This window comes from Podarcis liolepis, assembly GCF_965112155.1.
Source record: "Podarcis liolepis genome assembly, chromosome: 3".
In the NCBI taxonomy this organism is placed as follows: Eukaryota; Metazoa; Chordata; class Lepidosauria; order Squamata; family Lacertidae; genus Podarcis; species Podarcis liolepis.
In genome coordinates, this window is record NC_139557.1 from 116,376,727 (window position 1) to 116,394,779 (window position 18,053).

Here is an 18,053-nt window from a genome sequence, read left to right on the forward strand (position 1 = left end):
AGATCTGAGCCAGTGGGAATCTTGGCCTAGGTGGGTTTCTGCATGGGTGGTGTAGGAGTGATTCGGCACATTAAATCTGTTAGCCTCTGAGGTCCCGCAGCATTCTTTGCTGTTTGTTTGTTTGTTGTTATTGATGGCAGGAGTTACTTTCCCCCCGCTAGGCTGGCTTTAGCTTGCAAAATAGTTTGTTATTCAAACAAGGCATTCTGGGAATTGTTAGCAAAAGATCTGGGTGAAGGGGCACACCGGCTCCTCTGTTTTAAGACAGAGCAGCTGTAAACAAATTGCTGTTGGTGACGGACCTCTTTATGTTCATTTTTCACCTACTGTCCTACTCCAGGCAGATATAAGCTAGTCTGGGTAATGTGGCAGAGTACCATTTTAGATTTGGGAATGCTCCCCATCAGAGACCTTGGAGGGATGATGCCAGTCCGTGTTGACAATATAGAGCTAGATGGACCAATGGCAGCTTCCTCTATTAGACCCACTGATAAACTCCCAATTTCTAATTGGTTTCGACAAACTAACGGTGCAAGATCTTATCAGCAACTTTGCAACACGTTCAGCTTTCTAATATGTATAAATTCAGCTTTGTGGGGCAATTTTGTATTTTCAGTCTATCCAGTGCTTGATAGAGCCTGCTGGATGAGGCCAATGGCCTAACCAGCCCAGCATCCTGTTCTCTCAGAGACCATGTGATGGCCTGGGATTCGGACTCAGAGGCTGAACCTGAGGAATCCCAGCCTGCACAGGAGTCCCCGCCTCCAGAACCAGCTGAGCTGGGGCATGAGCCTGAAGGATCCTCACCTGTGCTGGATCCTCAGGTGCAGGCATCAGCTGAGTCTGCTCTGGCTCCTGAGGTGATGGAGGACCCATTGCCTGCAGGTGCTCCACTCTCAGCCCCATCAGGAGAGGAGAGGAGGTTGCCTCTGGGTCCGGTAACCCTCCAGCCTCTCCTGAGCTGCAGAGACTCAGGGCAGAGAGGCAGAGGGAACTAAGTTCCCACAGGAGGAGTGCTCGTCTCCAGGCCAGGAGAGGCGAGTCACTAGAGGATCGAAGCCGCCCTATGCCTTGGGGCAGCCAGCCCCAGTCCCAGGTTGCGGGAGCAACGTTGTTGCTAGCCTGTTTCTGCCTGCACCCTGTCCTGCTCTTCTGCCAGAGTTCCTGACCCCACCCAACTCCCCACCTTGGACCCAGCTACAGCTTTGACAGACAGCCTCCATACCGCACCATCGACCTCGGACTGGACTCGGACCTCGCCTCTTGGTTAGCCCCCAGGACCAGCACAGACCAGCCGCATGCCTGTGAGAAGCTCATAAGCAGGATCCGAGCACAAGAGCATTCAGAAGCATTAGAGGCAGTGTTCATTTTGGGGGTGGGGCTCCAATAGGAGTTTATTCCACATGTGTTCTTCTGTATTATTGGTGCATGGATTTGTTTCACAGGTGTTTTGATGCCTTATTGTTGCAATACATTGTATTGTCGTATTCACTGGTCATCATCATCATGTAATTATTTGTACCTTGCCCCGGCAACTCTGGGCAGCTTCCAGCATATGCAAAAATATAATAAAGCACCAAACATTAAAAACTTCCCAATGTAGGGTTGCCTTCAAGTGTCTTCTAAAGGTTGTATAGTTAATTATCTCCTTGACTGCTATATACTGAAGTTCTCACCGTGGGCCAGCAGGGGGGTACTGTAGATAATTTTCACTCAGGTCCACATATGCAAATAAGGGATTGAAAGGGACGTTCAGTGATTGGATAGTTACAGAAAGTTGTTACAGTTACGTTGTACTGGAGCTCTATATAAGCAGGCTGGCTGAACCCTTCAGTTCAGTTCAGTTCTGGCCTGTAAATAAACAAGAGCTGTTTGAAGAATCGCTGTGTCGTCTGATGTGTTCACCCACAACTTAACATTGACATCTACTGGGAGCGTTTTCCACAGGGTGGGTTGCCATATGTCAACAAGTTTTGTGTCCGGACTTTCACTTTTTGAAAGATGGCACCCTTACTACCAAGAAGTCCTTAACTGCCCCCCTTGGTTCTCACTTTCAGTTCATGATATCCATGGTGCAGCTAACAATGAATGCAGAAGATTTTACTGCACAAGTCATCAACAGTGACACATGAGAAACAGTATAAAGTAGGATAATACCTGTTATTTCTCAAATGGTTTTGGAGTTCCTTTTGACTTTGTGGTTTTTGCGCTGTTTGGGAGAACCCTTTTCTTTGTGTTTGTACATTTAGAAAACCTTTGGCTTGCATCCAAAATAGCGCCCATTATTCTATGAGAGGGAGAAAATGTGCTACAAATGTGCTTTAAAAGTACTGCGTTGGTGTGCAGCCTTAGTCGGTAGGTATGTAAAGAAGAAAATTGTAAGGTAGGGTTGAATGAGCTGCAAAAACGACAGTTTGTGATGATTATAGTCAGGCACCTTGAATAATAGAATTGTAGAGTTGAAAGGGACCACAATATTTTACAGTAGCAGATTATAGTGATGATTGCTGAGATTATTTTACTGATAATCTGTAATGGGCAGCGAACCATTTGGAAGAAATACTCATAGGTAGCACAGATATCCTGGCACTGCTAGGCACCACAAAGTTTTTTCTTCTTCCCTACACCACATATGTTAAATTAGTTTATAAAATTCAGAACCTTTGGGGTTTAGTGCTGCTGGACTGACAGACATCCCTGATTTATTAGTTTTTTGCCACTAAAACACCCAGAAAACGTTGATGCTTCTTTTCCTTTTTGCAGGAACCTAGGACACTGAGTTGGGACGTGGGTGGCGCTGTGGTCTAAAGCACTGAGCCTAGGACTTGCCGATCAGAAGGTTGGCGGTTCGAATCCCTGCGACAGGGTGAGCTCCCGTTGCTCGGTCCCTGCTGCTGCCCACCTAGCAGTTCAAAAGCACGTCAAGTGCAAATAGATAAATAGGTACTACTCCGGGGGGAAGGTAAATGGCGTTTCTGTGCACTGCTCTGGTTCTCCAGAAGTGGCTTAGTCATGCTGGCCACATGACCTGGAAAAACTGCGGACAAACCTTGGCTCCCTTGGCCTATAGAGCGAGCTGAGCACGCAACCCCAGAGTCATCTGCAACTGGACCTAACGGTCAGGAGTACCTTTACCTTTACCTTAGGACACTGAGTTATACCTAGTTAGACTAGTGGTCTATCTAGCTCAGCTTGTTGTTGTTGTTGTTGTTTAGTCGTTTAGTCGTGTCCGACTCTTTGTGACCCCATGGCCCAGAGCACGCCAGGCACTCCTGTCTTCCACTGCCTCCCGCAGTTTGGTCAAACTCATGCTGGTAGCTTCGAGAACACTGCCCAACCATCTCATCCTCTGTTGTCCCCTTCTCCTTGTGCCCTCCATCTTTCCCAACATCAGGGTCTTTTCCAGGGAGTCTTCTCTTCTCATGAGGTGGCCAAAGTATTGGAGTCTCAGCTTCAGGATCTGTCCTTCCAGTGAGCATTCAGGGCTGATTTCCTTCAGAATGGAGAGGTTTGATCTTCTTGCAGTCCATGGGACTCTCAAGAGTCTCCTCCAGCACCAGAATTCAAAAACATCAAAAGCATCAATTCTTCGCTCAGCACTTCTTCGGCGCCAGCACCATAATTCAAAAGCATCAATTCTAGCTCAGCTAGGGCTGCCTTATTTCAAAAAGTGAAAATCCGGAAACAAAAGTCTTAGTTTTGCCCAAAGTTGTTGAGCTCTCTCTTTGTTTGCAATTTTTTTTGAGTTATTTTAAAGGCAAGTCACCTTGCAACATGGGTTGCCATATGTCTGGACACGACAGCATGGCAACTCTAACCTACACTGACTGACAGCAGCTCTCTTGGGGTTCAGGCGTGGGACACTCCCAGCCCAACTGGAGCTGCCAGAGATTGAACCGGGAACCTACTGGATGTAAAGTGGGAGTCCTGCCAGTGACCCTGCCTGCTAGGATTCAGCAGCTTCTGAACTTGTTATGTACTAACCTTGGATCCTAGAACAATAGGCAAGTAGGATCCTAGAATGCAACAACTGATTGGCTTGCAGGAGAAGACCAGTCAGGCTCCAGGAAGAAGTTAATCAACCTATTAGGCTGGTAGGATTGTAGAATGCAACAACTGATTGGCCTGCAGGAGACGACCAATCAGGCTCCAGGAGGGAAGCAGAATCAGCCAATCAGACGGGACTCATTGTGTAAATAATGTATATAAAAGCCCGAGGTTTGGGGGGCAATTCAATCACTGTTTTACAAGCTGCAATGAAGAGCATGAAATCACTACAGGACTCCGAGTATATTTCAGAACTCCATGAAAACATCTTGCGATGCGGGCCGGATTAAATGTCACCCATCCATGCCGCAGCGCATGCCTGGAGGAAATAGAATTTCAAGTGCAACTGTTCCTTGATTTCTAAGGAAATGCACATGCCCCGTGCATTCACACTCAGGTTATGGAGCTGTGCCATGTGCCACTGTGAGATTTAATGGCGAAACCCGAAGCCTCTGCTATGAAGCATATACAGCTTAGCTGGCTGCCTTTACCCATTGAAGCCTCGGATCTGATTTCACCACTCTCTGGCGTGACCTTGGCCTTGCTCAGCGAAGGCTTAAGATGCAAACCCTGGGCTTTGCTTTCAGGGCAATTGCTAAAAGGCAATTAACACCTTCAATTGCCCAGACCAAAACGGGTGCAAGTGGAATGCTGCCTTTTGAACTTCAAGCTAGTAGGTGGTATTTGAGTAATCGGAGGAGACTTTCTGCAGTTGTCTAAGGCAGCCTGTGGCCGGAAAGGACCGCTTAGAGTTGTGAGCAAAACTGACCCTCAATTGGGGCTTCCTTGGCTGAGGAGGCTCACATAAGAACATAAGAACAAGCTGGTGGACAGGGCCAAATGGTCATCAAGCTGTGATAAGAATTTTAAGGTCTTAGATATATATTAAATGTTCATAAACGTACCAACCAAGCACGTACATAGATCAGCACAGGAAGACTGACCTGAAACCATTTTTGGCTCCCAAACTGACCAAATGTTTTCTCTGCAAGGTCAAAGGAAAATGGAAAAGCCTCCCCATTGTCTTTTCCTTCACAAATCCTGTCTTTTTTAATAAAAAAATAATATTTATTACTTTTCCAACAATTTAAATACTACAAAAACAAAACAATACAATACAATACAATACAATACAAAAACACTACATAACATTGACACATTAAACACATTAAACACATTAAACTAACACAAATCCTGTCTTAAGGGTATGTCTGTGTATGAATAGGGTGAGCCTGTGACCTGGCTCAGAACTAAGTACAGTGGTACCTCGGGTTACATACGCTTCAGCTGTTCCGGAGGTCCGTTCTTAACTTGAAACTGTTCTTAACCTGAAACCGCTTTAGCTAATGGGGCCTCCTGCTGCTGCCACGCCAACGCCGCGCGATTTCTGTTCTCATCCTGAAGCAAAGTTCTTAACCCGAGGTACTATTTCTGGGTTAGCAGAGTCTGTAACCTGAAGCATATGTAACCCGAGGTACCACTGTATTCTCTGGTTGGCCTCTGTTATTTTCTCCTACCAATAGGGAACCTACGTAAGGACACTATATGGGCTCTTGGATACCCCATAAGGGAAAAGGGCAGATTTTGTTTACAACAAAGCCCAGCTTCCTGTTCTCACTGCGGCCAACCAAATGCTTGGGGGAAACCAGCAATAAGAACAGGAGCACAACAGCCCCTCCCAGCAACTGGTTTACAAAAGCACTGCTGGAAAGCCATCACAGCTAGGAGCCACTGATAGTCCTCTCCTCCAGGAATTTGTCTCATCCTCGTTTAAAGCCGTCTATCACTGCCTCCTGCAGAAGGGAGTTTGGTAGTTTAACTATGGGCTGTGCGATGAAGTCCTGAAATCTTCCAGGAAGACGGTTCTTCTTTTGAAATCAGACTGGCACTTACAATCTTGATATCTTGTCAACCTGCTGTTTTTGTGTCCAGTCCCCCAGCATTTTAGAGAACAACTGTGATTCACTGTTGGTAGTTTCTCCTGTATTTTATGATATTTTAATGGTTTCATTGTGAGGTACCATGCTGCGTGTTGTTGTTTTTAATGAGTCGGTGATGTATAAATACTATTATTAATAAAACAAGGACGTGAGGAGGTATGAAACGTGTTTGTAGAATTTGTATTGCTAAAACAGAAAGGGGTCAAACCATCACAAGAGGTGTTGAAATTTTGGGAGGTTGGATAGTTGCAATGGAATGGTCTCTGTGGTGGGGTGCCCATTTTTATTCTTTGTCTAAATAAATAAATAAATAAATAAATAAATAACAAAGGCGATGGAGATAATATACCGCTTTCCCTTGAACTTGATGTTGATCTAGATGATCACGTTCAAGGTGTTAATTTTAACTTTTAAACCCCTTAACAACTTGGGACCAGTTTTCTTGTTGGATTGCCTTACCACAAGGACCGCCTCTTTCCATACCTGGACACTGAGATCATCCTCTGAGGCCCTCCTTCGTGTACCTCCTCCTTGAGAGGTCCAGAGGGTGGCAACCTGAGAACAGGCCTTCTCTTCAGTGACTCCTTGTCTATTCCGGGTTTTTGGCGTTCGGGAGCCGAAACGTTCCAAAAGGGAGACGTTCAGGAACCAAGGTTTGACTGTACACTTGAACTTAACGTCGAAGCTGAACATAACGGCATTAGGTTAACTGACAAACTGGAACGTGTCCAGAGGAGGGCAACCAAAATGGTCAAAGGCCTGGAAATGATGCCTTATTAGGAATGGCTAAGGGAGCTGGGCATGTTTAGCCTGGAGAAGAGGAGGTTAAGGGGTGATATGATAGCCATGTTCAAATATATAAAAGGTTGTCACATAGAGGAGGGAGAAAGGTTGCTTTCTGCTGTTCCAGAGAAGCGGACACGGAGCAATGGATCCAAACTACAAGAAAGAAGATTCCACCTAAACATTAGGAAGAACTTCCTGACAGTAAGAGCTGTTCGACAGTGGAATTTGCTGCCAAGGAGTGTGGTGGAGTCTCCTTTTTTGGAGGTCTTTAAGCAGAGGCTTGAGAACCATATGTCAGGAGTGCTCTGATGGTGTTTCCTGCTTGGCAGGGGGTTGGACTCGATGGCCCTTGTGCTCTCTTCCAACTCTATGATTCTATGATTCTATGATTCTAGGTCTTCATGCAGTGACTTGCTTTTCAAATATTTGCAGAATTCAGTAGGGTGTGTGTGTGTGTGTGTGTGTGTGTGTGTGTGTGTGTAAGTGGTTCCTTTCGAATTACATGTTATGACAGCTGATATGAAAGTAAGGATCCCGCCCAGGAGCTTCTCCTTGGAGATCTCGAAAGTAAATTTAATTACAGAGAAGTAACAGTTGGTGCTAACAGATTATTAGAAGACCGAGGATGTAAAAGATATCGCCAGTTGGCGGAGGACCTGCAATTACTTCAGCTGGGGGTTCATGACTATGGGAGAAAAAGACCTTGAGAGCAATGCAATTAAAGGGGCTTGTTTGGGGGCAACGGATGGCATTCGAAGCTGGCTGGGGCGGGGGAGAAGGCACGCATGGCAATTTGTTTATTTTATTGAACAAAGAAAGATTTGCTTGTTTTACATGGAATATTGAAATTATCAGCGAAAACAGTCTAAAATAATTAAGAGCATTTAAAATTAACAGCCAAAAAGGTTGAAATGCAAGTCGGTGGCTGGGTGGGCTTGCCTAAAGAAAAATGTTTTAGGCAAACACCAAGCAGAGTACAGGTGTCAAGAGGCAGAGAGTTCCAAAGGGGCTGCCCCACAAAAACATCAATTTCTTATAAGGGAGGAATGAGTGTTATGTGGCACCTACAACATGGCCAGTTCCTCATATCAAAGACGTTGTGTGGCCATATATAGGTTGGTTAGTTAGTTAGTTAGTTAAAGGTAAAGGGACCCCTGACCATTAGGTTCATTCATGGCCAACTCTGGGGCTGCAGTGCTCATCTCGCTTTACTGGCCGAGGGAGCTGGCGTACAGCTTCTGGGTCATGTGGCCAGCATGACTAAGCCGCTTCTGGCGAACCAGAACAGTGCACGGAAACGCCATTTACCTTCCCGCCAGAACGGTACCTATTTATCTACTTGCACTTTGACGTGCTTTTGAACTGCTAGGTTGGCAGGAGCAAGGACCGAGCAACTGGAGCTCACCCCATTGCGGGGATTTGAACCGGCAAGTCTGATCGGCAAGTCCTAGGCTCTGTGGTTTAACCCACAGCGCCACCCTCCTCCCATATTTAGGCTTAGAAGGGTAGTAAAAATGGGGTTTCACTGACTGTTTGCAGCCAGTTCGTTGCATTCAGTTTTGCGTACCACAAATGCAGACTGCGGTCCAGTTTGGGAGCTTTGAGAGCTTTGCACAGCCTTGCATTTCCCAGCTTTTCCTTTGATGTAGCAATGGGAGCAGGAGGCAGCAATTAACTTCTAGAAAGACAGGCACCAAGGATTTGATCAGGGAGATATGTTTCCTAAATCCAGATGTGTGGGAGTGGATTACACCCTAGTTTAAATGCTTCTGTGCTACTCTCGTAACAGTCCAGCAGATGGCACCGGCCTGCCATAAAACTGTACTCAGATAAAGTGTTCCGACATCAGGGAAAGAACCTCGACTGTGCAACGTTTTGGGAGCTGTGAAGAAATCCCTTTGAGGTTTGTACAGGTGGAACTGCAAGCACTGCGTCCCCTTGCATCAGAGCATGCCAAGGACTGTGGATGCAGGAATGTTGTAACGCATAAGGCTGTGCAATCAACCAAACGACGCCTCTTGTCTATAACTGCCTCTCTATCGGGCGGAAGAAGGGGGGTGCGTTAGGGGCGGGCTGCCCCAGGTGTCACCACTGGAGGGGGGTTGACAAAATGTCAGGTGGCACTCACCGCAGGGCCTGCAGCGCGCCCAAGCCACGGGTCTCTCCTGGGAGTGACGCGGTGACTACTACTACTACTACTACTACTACTACTACTAATAATAATTTATTATTTATACCCCGCCCATCTGGCTGGGCTTCCCCAGCCACTCTGGGCGGCTTCCAACAAAATATTAAAATACAGTGGTACCTTGGGTTACAGACGCTTCAGGTTACATATGCTTCAGGTTACAGACTCCGCTAACCCAGTAATAGTGCTTCAGGTTAAGAACTTTGCTTCAGGATAAGAACAGAAATCATGCTCCGGCGGCGTGGCAGCAGTAGGAGGCCCCATTAGCTAAAGTGGTGCTTCAGGATAAGAACAGTTTCAGGTTAAGTACGGAACTCCGGAATGAATTAAGTACTTAACCCGAGGTACCACTGTACAGTAATGCATCAAACATTAAAAGCTTCCCTAAAGAGGGCTGCCTTCAGATGTCTTCTAAAAGTCTGGTAGTTGTTGTTCTCTTTGACGTCTGGTGGGAGGTTGTTCCACAGGGTGGGCGCCACCACCGAAAAGGCCCTCTGCCTGGTTCCCTGTAACTTGGCTTCTCGCAGCGAGGGAACCGCCAGAAGGCCCTCAGCGCTGGACCTCAGTGTCCGGGAAGAAGACTTGTGCATGCGCAGGCTCTGCGCTTCCACAAATGGTCCACGCGCTGCCTCTCCCCCAGCTGTAGGGCAGCTGAGTGGGAGGAGGCAGGCAGACTCCTCCAAGGCTCCATGGAGCGTCCTGCCCTGGCTCGCCCCACCCCACGGGTGGTTGGCACCGCCGCTGGACACAGGGCACGTGCACCCCCAAGGCACCCAATAGGTTTGATTCGCTGCTGCTCTCTATAAGTAAAGCCAGACAAAATATGGCAGTTTTCAACAGCTCTCCTACAGCTGGAGGGAAATGGGGCCCGAACCAAATGTGGAACCAAGGAAGCAGTTCCACAACCAGCCTGCTTCTTAAAAAAACATCTGAGTACCTACAGACATAGAGAGATGCCTTCTACTCCCTCTGACCCTAGGAGCCCTCATAAGGGAGCTATGCCTGGAGAAAGAACTGTGAGGGGAGAGACTCCATCAGGCAAGGCCTCTTTCCACCTGCCTTGCCCCCCCCCAACCCTGGGTCTCCTCATGAGGAAGCTGTGCCTGGAGGAAGAACTGTGAGGGGAGAGACTCCACCAGGCAAGGCCTCCTTCCACCTGCCTTGCTCCACTCTCTAGTCTTCTGCTTCTCACTTTGTATTGTATTATTTCATGTACTGTGGCTTGCCGTTGTTTTATTGATTATAGTTTAGAAATTATTTCTTGTAACTGTTGAGTGGATTTCTGTTTATCTTTTATATGTTTTTATTATCTAATACTATTCTAATGATTGTTGAATGTTACCTTTTTGATGTAGGGTGCCTCTTTTAAAGTTTTATTATCACATTTTGGTATTGCATTAGATTGTTATAAGAGGTACATTTTTTGTTTCTTCAGCTGGTAAACTGCCTTGAGTATTGTAAGATAGAAAGACGGTATACAAATTAAAAAATGATGATGATGGTTAACATGGTTAGCACTCCAGGGTTTCGGATGTGGAACACTCCCAGATCTACCAGGAGATGCATGTCGGCGCAAAAAAGTCAGACAGCTTTTGTAGGGTTTTTTTTTGTGTTGCTTCAAAAACACCGAAGTGGTGAGCCAGTGAGGTGTAGTGGTTAGAGCATTGGTTGCCGACCAGTGTGCCATGGCACCCTGGGGAAACTTGAGGAACTTGCAGCCCGTATCTTCTTGCATTAGCTTTCTCTCTCTCTCTTTCCGAGGAACATTCAAGGGAGCTGGCAGCTTCGAACCCATCATCTTCCTTCCTTGAGTTCTCCTCCTCTTCTTCCTCCTTGCTACCTCCCAGTCACATCCCAGATTCCTAGCCTCACCCTTTGCCCTGCTCTCCATTTTCGGAACGCCTACATCAGGGGGAAGCAACCTTTTTCAGCTGTGGTGGGCTGGACTATATTTTGAAAAAATAATAATAATGGATTCCTATGTCCCACAAATAACCCAGAGATGCATTTTACATAAAAGCACACAATCTACTCATGTAAAAACGCCATGCAGGCCCCACAAATAACCCAGAGATGTATTTTAAATAAAAGGATACATTCTGCTCATGTAAAAACACGCTGATTCCTGGACCGTCTGTGGGCCGGATTGAGAAGGCGATTGGGCCGCATCCGGCCCATGGGCCTTAGGTTGTCTACCCCTGGCTTACATTCTGAACCCTGGAATTGGTGGCTCCCACAGGGGAGATGCAGAAAGGATGTGGTTGGTCAAGGGAGCCGTGGACTCAAAAAGGTTGAAAACCACTGAGTTAAGAGTGTTAGACTAGGAGCTGGGAGACCAGGTTTGCAAATTACCCCTTGGTTATGAAGTGCACTGGGTGCCCCTGGGGGCCAGTCACTGTTACGATATGGATGCAATGGAGCAGCGAGCTGCAGCTGGCTGGAAAGCAAAACATGATGGGAATGTTGGGACTGTACCGTGGGAACAAAGGGACAGTCTAATCACAGTGCTGAGCACCGGATTTAGCTCAGAGTGTAATTTGACCTGTACAGGAAGTACAGGAGGTGGAGTTTGTCTCTCTGCTAATGGAGATTGAAGAGAGCAGACGTGTTTCTCTGTAATGCTGCAAAGACAGAAATAAAGGCATGTAAATACATTTCTGTCTATCTCTTTCCCCTGCCTGGGGGGGGGGGGAAGAGTGGTGTGTTCTTCTCACGTTTGAGGAGGATTGCCGATCATGACCTAGCCTGGATCCTGCCGGAAAATGCAGACAGGGAGGTCAACCGGGATTCAAGCCGGGTGCCTGGAGAGTGGCCAGTTTCTCCTGATAAGGCCTGATTTCCTAACAGTCACCACCTCTCAACCTAGCCTACCGCACAGGGTTGTTGTGGAGATTAAATGAAGAGGCAGAGAACTGTGTATACCACCTTGAGCTCCTTGGAGAGGAATTCAAATCAATTTGCTAAGCCTGTTTGATCAGATGGGATCAAAAAGAGGTTTTCTCTCTCTCTGTGTATGGTCACACTGTGGTACTGAAGACCTTCTTAGATAACTTTCAACTCTCTTAAAAGCTGCCATCGTTCTCCAGGTTAGATTAGCATCCACTAAGAAAGTGCAAGGAAATTGTATTTTAAAACTGCTGTTGTAAAGGATGCCAGATCGATTGGCAGCTTATATTTTAGCCTCAAGGTGGCAGCATAGCCACAAGATTCTGGGAAAGACGAGGATCCCCCCCCCCCGAAAACTAATACAGTGGTGCCTTGGTTTAAGGGTTTAAGAACAGTCCTGTTTAAGAATGATTCGGTTTACAATCTCTGCAAAACCGGAAATAGTGTCCTGGTTTGAGAACTTTACCTCGTTCTAAGAACAGAATCCGAACAGTGGAAGTGCACCAGCAGTGGGAGGCCTCATTAGGGAAAGTGTGCCTTGGTTTAAGAATGGTTTTGGTTTAAGAACAGACTTCTGGAATGGATTAAGTTCCACTGTAGTGGAATTACATAAGTGTTTAATTAGAAATATAGGAAGAAACACCACTCCACAACTCATCCTATTGAAATAAAACAGACAAAAAGAGTTGCAGATTGAAAAGATACCTTTGTTGGAATAAATGATAATCAAATGGGCTGGGAGTTAACATGATAAGATTTCTAATAATTCAGACAGCAGATATTTCCATACAAAGACACACAAAGGTATTCCCATAACGTATCAATGAAACCCGATCTTACTGGAAGTGAAAAAGCTGTTTCTTTTTGTATCTTCGAAGCAAGGCGTCTCTTCTGTTTGTGAGACAGGATGATGCTTACTTTGATATCGTCGCTGTCCCAGAATCCAATTGTTCCAGAGTATCACCTGATGATACGTCTTCTGGGTAATTATTTATTTCTGCGTTCTTTCCTGAGAATGCAAATGCCTCTTTCTGGTAAACAAAAGAATAACATTGAAATGTTACTGAAGGAACTCTGGCTTCAACACGCAGTGTGGATGCTAAAATTCGCACACATTTCTTTCGGGTTTGCTGCTTTTGCAACCCGAAGTTTACATTACTCGAGAGTAACGTAACCCGAGGGTCTACTGTATCTGTGGGAAGGGGTGTGTCTGTTAATTGTCTTGTTACTTTGGTTTAATTATTTACTGTGCTTTACCTTGTCTGTGAATCGCCCTGAGGTCTTTGGATGAAGGGGCCGTATATAAATTTAATAAATAAATAAATAAAATAAAATCTGCACTGGAAGGAGAAAAAAACACCCTATTTTCTGTGCATATACACACATTAACATGTTGTATATGTTCAGGCATTGACCACTGAGAGACTTTCAGAAGGTTGGGCTCGATGACCCTTTTCAACCTACGAATCTTTTGGAAACTTCATCGAACGTATGAAGGAAAGACGTATGCAGGCTTCTCTGTTTACATCCTCCCAAATTTCCCTCTCACCTCTTGCAACAATGGTGCAATACCACATTGCACGTCCCTATGGATCTCCACGGGCGGCTACAACGGCCAGGAAAACACAGACCTTTTTGCTGCTGACATTCAAGATCAGAGCTTGGAGCGGTGGAGGATCCTGTTTGAAAGGAAAGAGAGTCACAGGTTATTCCATTCACAGCAAACTTGCCCCCCAAGTTGCAGTAAGTATGTGACTGTGCTTGGCCCATTATGTATGTGAGCTTGACTTCTGGAAGCAAAATTATTGTCCTGGCTGCTACTCCCTTTCTCTGCCAACCTTTGGATTTTGGTTTAATGCGCAAAAGGGGCATGTCTACATCCATCATGCTGCTTCCCAACTTAACCCCTGGCTACCACTGAATAGTGGGACGCGGCTGGCGCTGTGGGTTAAACCACAGAGCCTAGGGCTTGCTGATCAGAAGGTCGGCGGTTCGAATCCCCACGACGGGGTGAGCTCCTGTTGCTCAGTCCCTGCTCCTGTCAACCTAGCAGTTCGAAAGCACATCAAAGTGCAAGTAGATAAATAGGTACCGCTCCAGTGGGAAGGTAAACGGCGTTTCCATGTGCTGCTCTGGTTCGCCAGAAGTGGCTTAGTCATGCTGGCCACATGACCCGGAAGCTGTACGCCGGCTCCCTTGGCCAATAAAGCGAGATGAGCACCGCAACCCCAGAGTTGGCCACGACTGGATCTAATGGTCAGGGGTCCCTTTACCTTTTATCACTGAATAATCATCTCTGCCAGTCTGATGGATCGAACCTGGAAGGCATTAAAGCCATGGTAAAAGGTAAAGGACCCCTGGATGATTAAGACCAGTCAAAGGCGACTATGGGGTTGCGGCGCTCATCTTGCTTTCAGGCCGAGGGAGCCGGTGTTTGTCCTTAGACAGCTTTCTGGGTCATGTGGCCAGCATGACTAAACCACTTCTGGTGCAACGAAACACCATGATGGAAGCCAGAGTGCACAGAAACACCATTTACCTTCCTGCCACAGTGATACCTATTTATCTACTTGCACTGGTATGCTTTCAAACTGCTAGGTTGGCAGGAGCTGGGACAGAGCAACGGGAGCTCACTCCGTTGCGGGGATTCGAACCGCCGACCTTCTGATCGGCAAGCCCAAGAGGCTCAGTGGTTTAGACCACAGCGCCACCTGCGTCCCTAAAGCCATGGACAGCCTTCCAGCTAGGCATGTCAATAGGCAAAAATGGGCAGAGGCAGGGATGAGGTTATTACCTTTATCGGAAGACATCTGAAGGCAGCCCTGTATAAGGAAGCTTTTTAAGGCTTAATGTTTTATTATGTTTTTCTACATGTTGGAAGCCGCTCAGTGTGGCTTGGGCAACGCTGTCAAATGGGCGAGGTACAAATAACATATAATAAGAAGAAAATAATAATTAAAGGCAGCTACATTCCAGTGATACGGAAGTCCAAAGGCACACCCACAACACACATTTAGAGCATTCCTATAGCACTGTATGATCACTGCAGATGGTGACAGCAGCCATGAAATTAAGAGACGTCTGCTTCTTGGGAGAAAAGCAATGACAAACCTAGACAGCATCTTAAATAGTAGAGACATCATAGAATCATAGAATCATAGAATCATAGAATCATAGAGTTGGAAGAGGCCACAAGGGCTATCGAGTCCAACCCCCTGCCAAGCAGGAAACACCATCAGAGCACTCCTGACATATGATTGTCAAGCCTCTGCTTAAAGACCTGCAAAGAAGGAGACTCCACCACACTCCTTGGCAGCAAATTCCACTGTCGAACAGCAACATCACCTTGCCAACAAAGGTCCGTATAGTTAAAGCTATGGTTTTCCCAGTAGTGATGTATGGAAGTGAGAGCTGGACCATAAAGAAGGCTGATCGCCGAAGAATGGATGCTTTTGAATTATGGTGCTGGAGGAGACTCTTGAGAGTCCCATGGACTGCAAGAAGATCCAGCCTATCCATTCTGAAGGAAATAAGCCTTGGGTGCTCACTGGAAGGACAGATCGTGAAGCTGAGTCTCCAATACTTTGGCTACCTCATGAGAAGAGAAGACTCCCTGAAAAAGACCCTGATGGTGGGAAAGATGGAGGGCACAAGGAGAGGGGACGACAGAGGACGAGATGGTTGGACAGTGTTCTCGAAGCTACTAGCATGAGTTTGACCAAACTGAGGGAGGCAGTGGAAGACAGGAGTGCCTGGCATGCTCTGGTCCAGGGGGTCACCAAGAGTCGGATACGACTAAACGACTAAACGACAACAACGTAGCACCGTAACATTCCTAGTTTTCGCCAAACAATCCAGGCCAACACAAACACACACACAGCTGCTGACCCCGCTTCCCAACCCTTCATGCCCCTTTGCCCTTTCCCCATAGCTGACCAACCACCCTCCCTTCCCCTCACTCTGTCCTGTTGGCAGCTACGTGAATTGCAGAGCACGAGGGCACCTTCCATTTTTATGCAGATGGGAAGAGATAAATTGGAAGAGGAGGATGGGGAAAAAATGTTTCAGAAAGGGTAATGAAAATCAGTTCAGCAGAAATCTTCCAAAGGTCACAGGTGCCCTAGCAAGAACACAATTGTTAAAGGCACTTGTTTTCACCTCTTGATAAAATCTGTATAATGAGGAGATCAACTGTTTAGGGAAGCTTTTAATGTTTGATGGATTACTGTATTTTAATATTTTGTTGGAAGCCGCCCAGAGTGGCTGGGGAAGCCCAGCCAGATGGACGGGGTACAAATAATAATAATAATAATAATAATAATAATAATAATAATAATAATAATAATAATAATAATAATAATAGACGGTAGATAACCATTGGAGTCCCTTCTAATTCTACAATTCTATGAACCTCTAAGTAATTCCAAAGGGTTGGTGTAACATCAGTTATGTGTCTGCTCTACACAACATCTCAGTTCCTGTTACAGTAAAAAGAACAAACAACAAGGCCCTTTTCGTTGAATTAATACCCTCCAATATTTCTACAATGAAAACTGGTATAATAATAATAATAATAATAATACTCCACCCATCTGACTGGGTTGCCCCAGCCACTTGGAGCGGCTTCCGACATATATAAAAACTTAATAAAACATAACACATTAAAAAAACAACAACTTCCTTATACAGGACTGCCTTCAGATGTCTTCTAAAAGTTGTGTAGTCACATATCTCCTTGGCTCAAGGGGTCACATAACTCCATACCATCTAACATTTCTCTCATGAAAATAGGGGTGTCCTTAGGCCATGGTTTTCAGCCATTGTGCCATGACACCCTGGGATGCTGCAAGCAATGCTGGTCTCTGTCCCTCTTTCCTTCCCTCCCTCCTGTGATGAACCTCTTGCATCTCTGCCTCTCAAAGGCTTGCACAGCTGTTTGTTGCAGCAGCCCTGGCTACAAGCTCCCCAGGCGAATGGGGCCTGTGGGGCTGGCCAGGGGGTGCTGGCCAGGGGGAATGGACGGACAAGTGGGAGGCAGGCAGGGGCTGGGGTCATCCTCTTCCCAGGCTCCTGTGGGGCAGTGTGAGGAGGCACCTCTCTTTGGGGCAGGGGGGCAGCTCAGAGACCAGGGGCAGCAGCAGCAGCTGCCCAGAGGACTCCCAAGGAGAGAAGGCAGAGGGAACACTCCACAAGGGAGGGGATTCGAAAAAGGGGGAGAGGCTGCCAGCTCTGCAGGCAAGGGGTGTCACAGAAAGAATGTAGTTAGTCAAGGCAGCCATAGGTTCAAAAAGGTTGAAATCTCTGTCCTAAGGAAAAGCAGGACATTCCAGGATCAAATTAGAAACTGGGACGGCTTCTGCAAATCTGGGACTGTCCCTGGAAAATAAGGACACTTAGAGGGTCTGTGATTTACATGAGCAGGAAGTTAAATTTGGAAGAAGGCACCCCCTAAGGTGCTAATTCCTTGAAAATCTGCCCGGATGCCATTTTGACAGTCTGATTCCCAGACATGTCCGGGAAAACCTGGATGTATGGCAGCCCTGCTCTGAGGCCGAGTAGGGAACCAGTGGCCCTTCAAATTTTACTGGATTACAGGTCCCATCATCCCTGACCATTGTCATGGGTGTTGGAGTCCAACGATGTCTGGAGAGCCACAGGTTCCCTACCTTAAGGCAGAAATTATTTCATATTTCATAGCCTCGCTGTGGCAGTGAGAAAAGGCGACTTCATTTTCCTAACAAAAAAAACCTTTTTAGCCTGGATTAACGCTGGTGGCACTGTGGGTTAAACCACAGAGCCTAGGGCTTCCCGATCTGAAGGTCGGCGGTTCAAATCCCCATGACGGGGTGAGCTCCCATTGCTCGGTCCCTGCTCCTGCCAACCTAGCAGTTCGAAAGCCCGTCAAAGTGCAAGTAGATAAATAGGTACCGCTTTGGCGGGAAGCTAAACGGCGTTTCCGTGCGCTGCTCTGGTTTGCCAGAAGCGACTTAGTCATGCTGGCCACATGACCTGGAAGCTGTACGCCGGCTCCCTCGGCCAGTAAAGCGAGATGAGCGCCACAACCCCAGAGTCGTCTGCGACTGGACCTAATGGTCAGGGGTCCCTTTACCTTAAGGTTTATTGACCAGCTCAGTTTATCCCTTACCTGGAGAAGGCAGCACCATAATCAAGAGGGCAGAGAGAAGGAAACGAAGGAGCTTCATGAT

General features: G+C 46.7%; 1 long non-coding RNA gene across 1 annotated transcript; it reads right to left on the minus strand.

Annotated features, from left to right (window-relative positions):
* Window positions 1-12,604: 12,604 nt before the first annotated feature.
* On the minus strand, window positions 12,605-18,053 carry LOC310703008. Its single transcript, XR_014523887.1, has 3 exons — window positions 17,993-18,053; window positions 13,397-13,526; window positions 12,605-12,878 (listed from the first exon to the last, which is right to left on the minus strand). It is a non-coding gene; the product is annotated as an uncharacterized lncRNA (long non-coding RNA).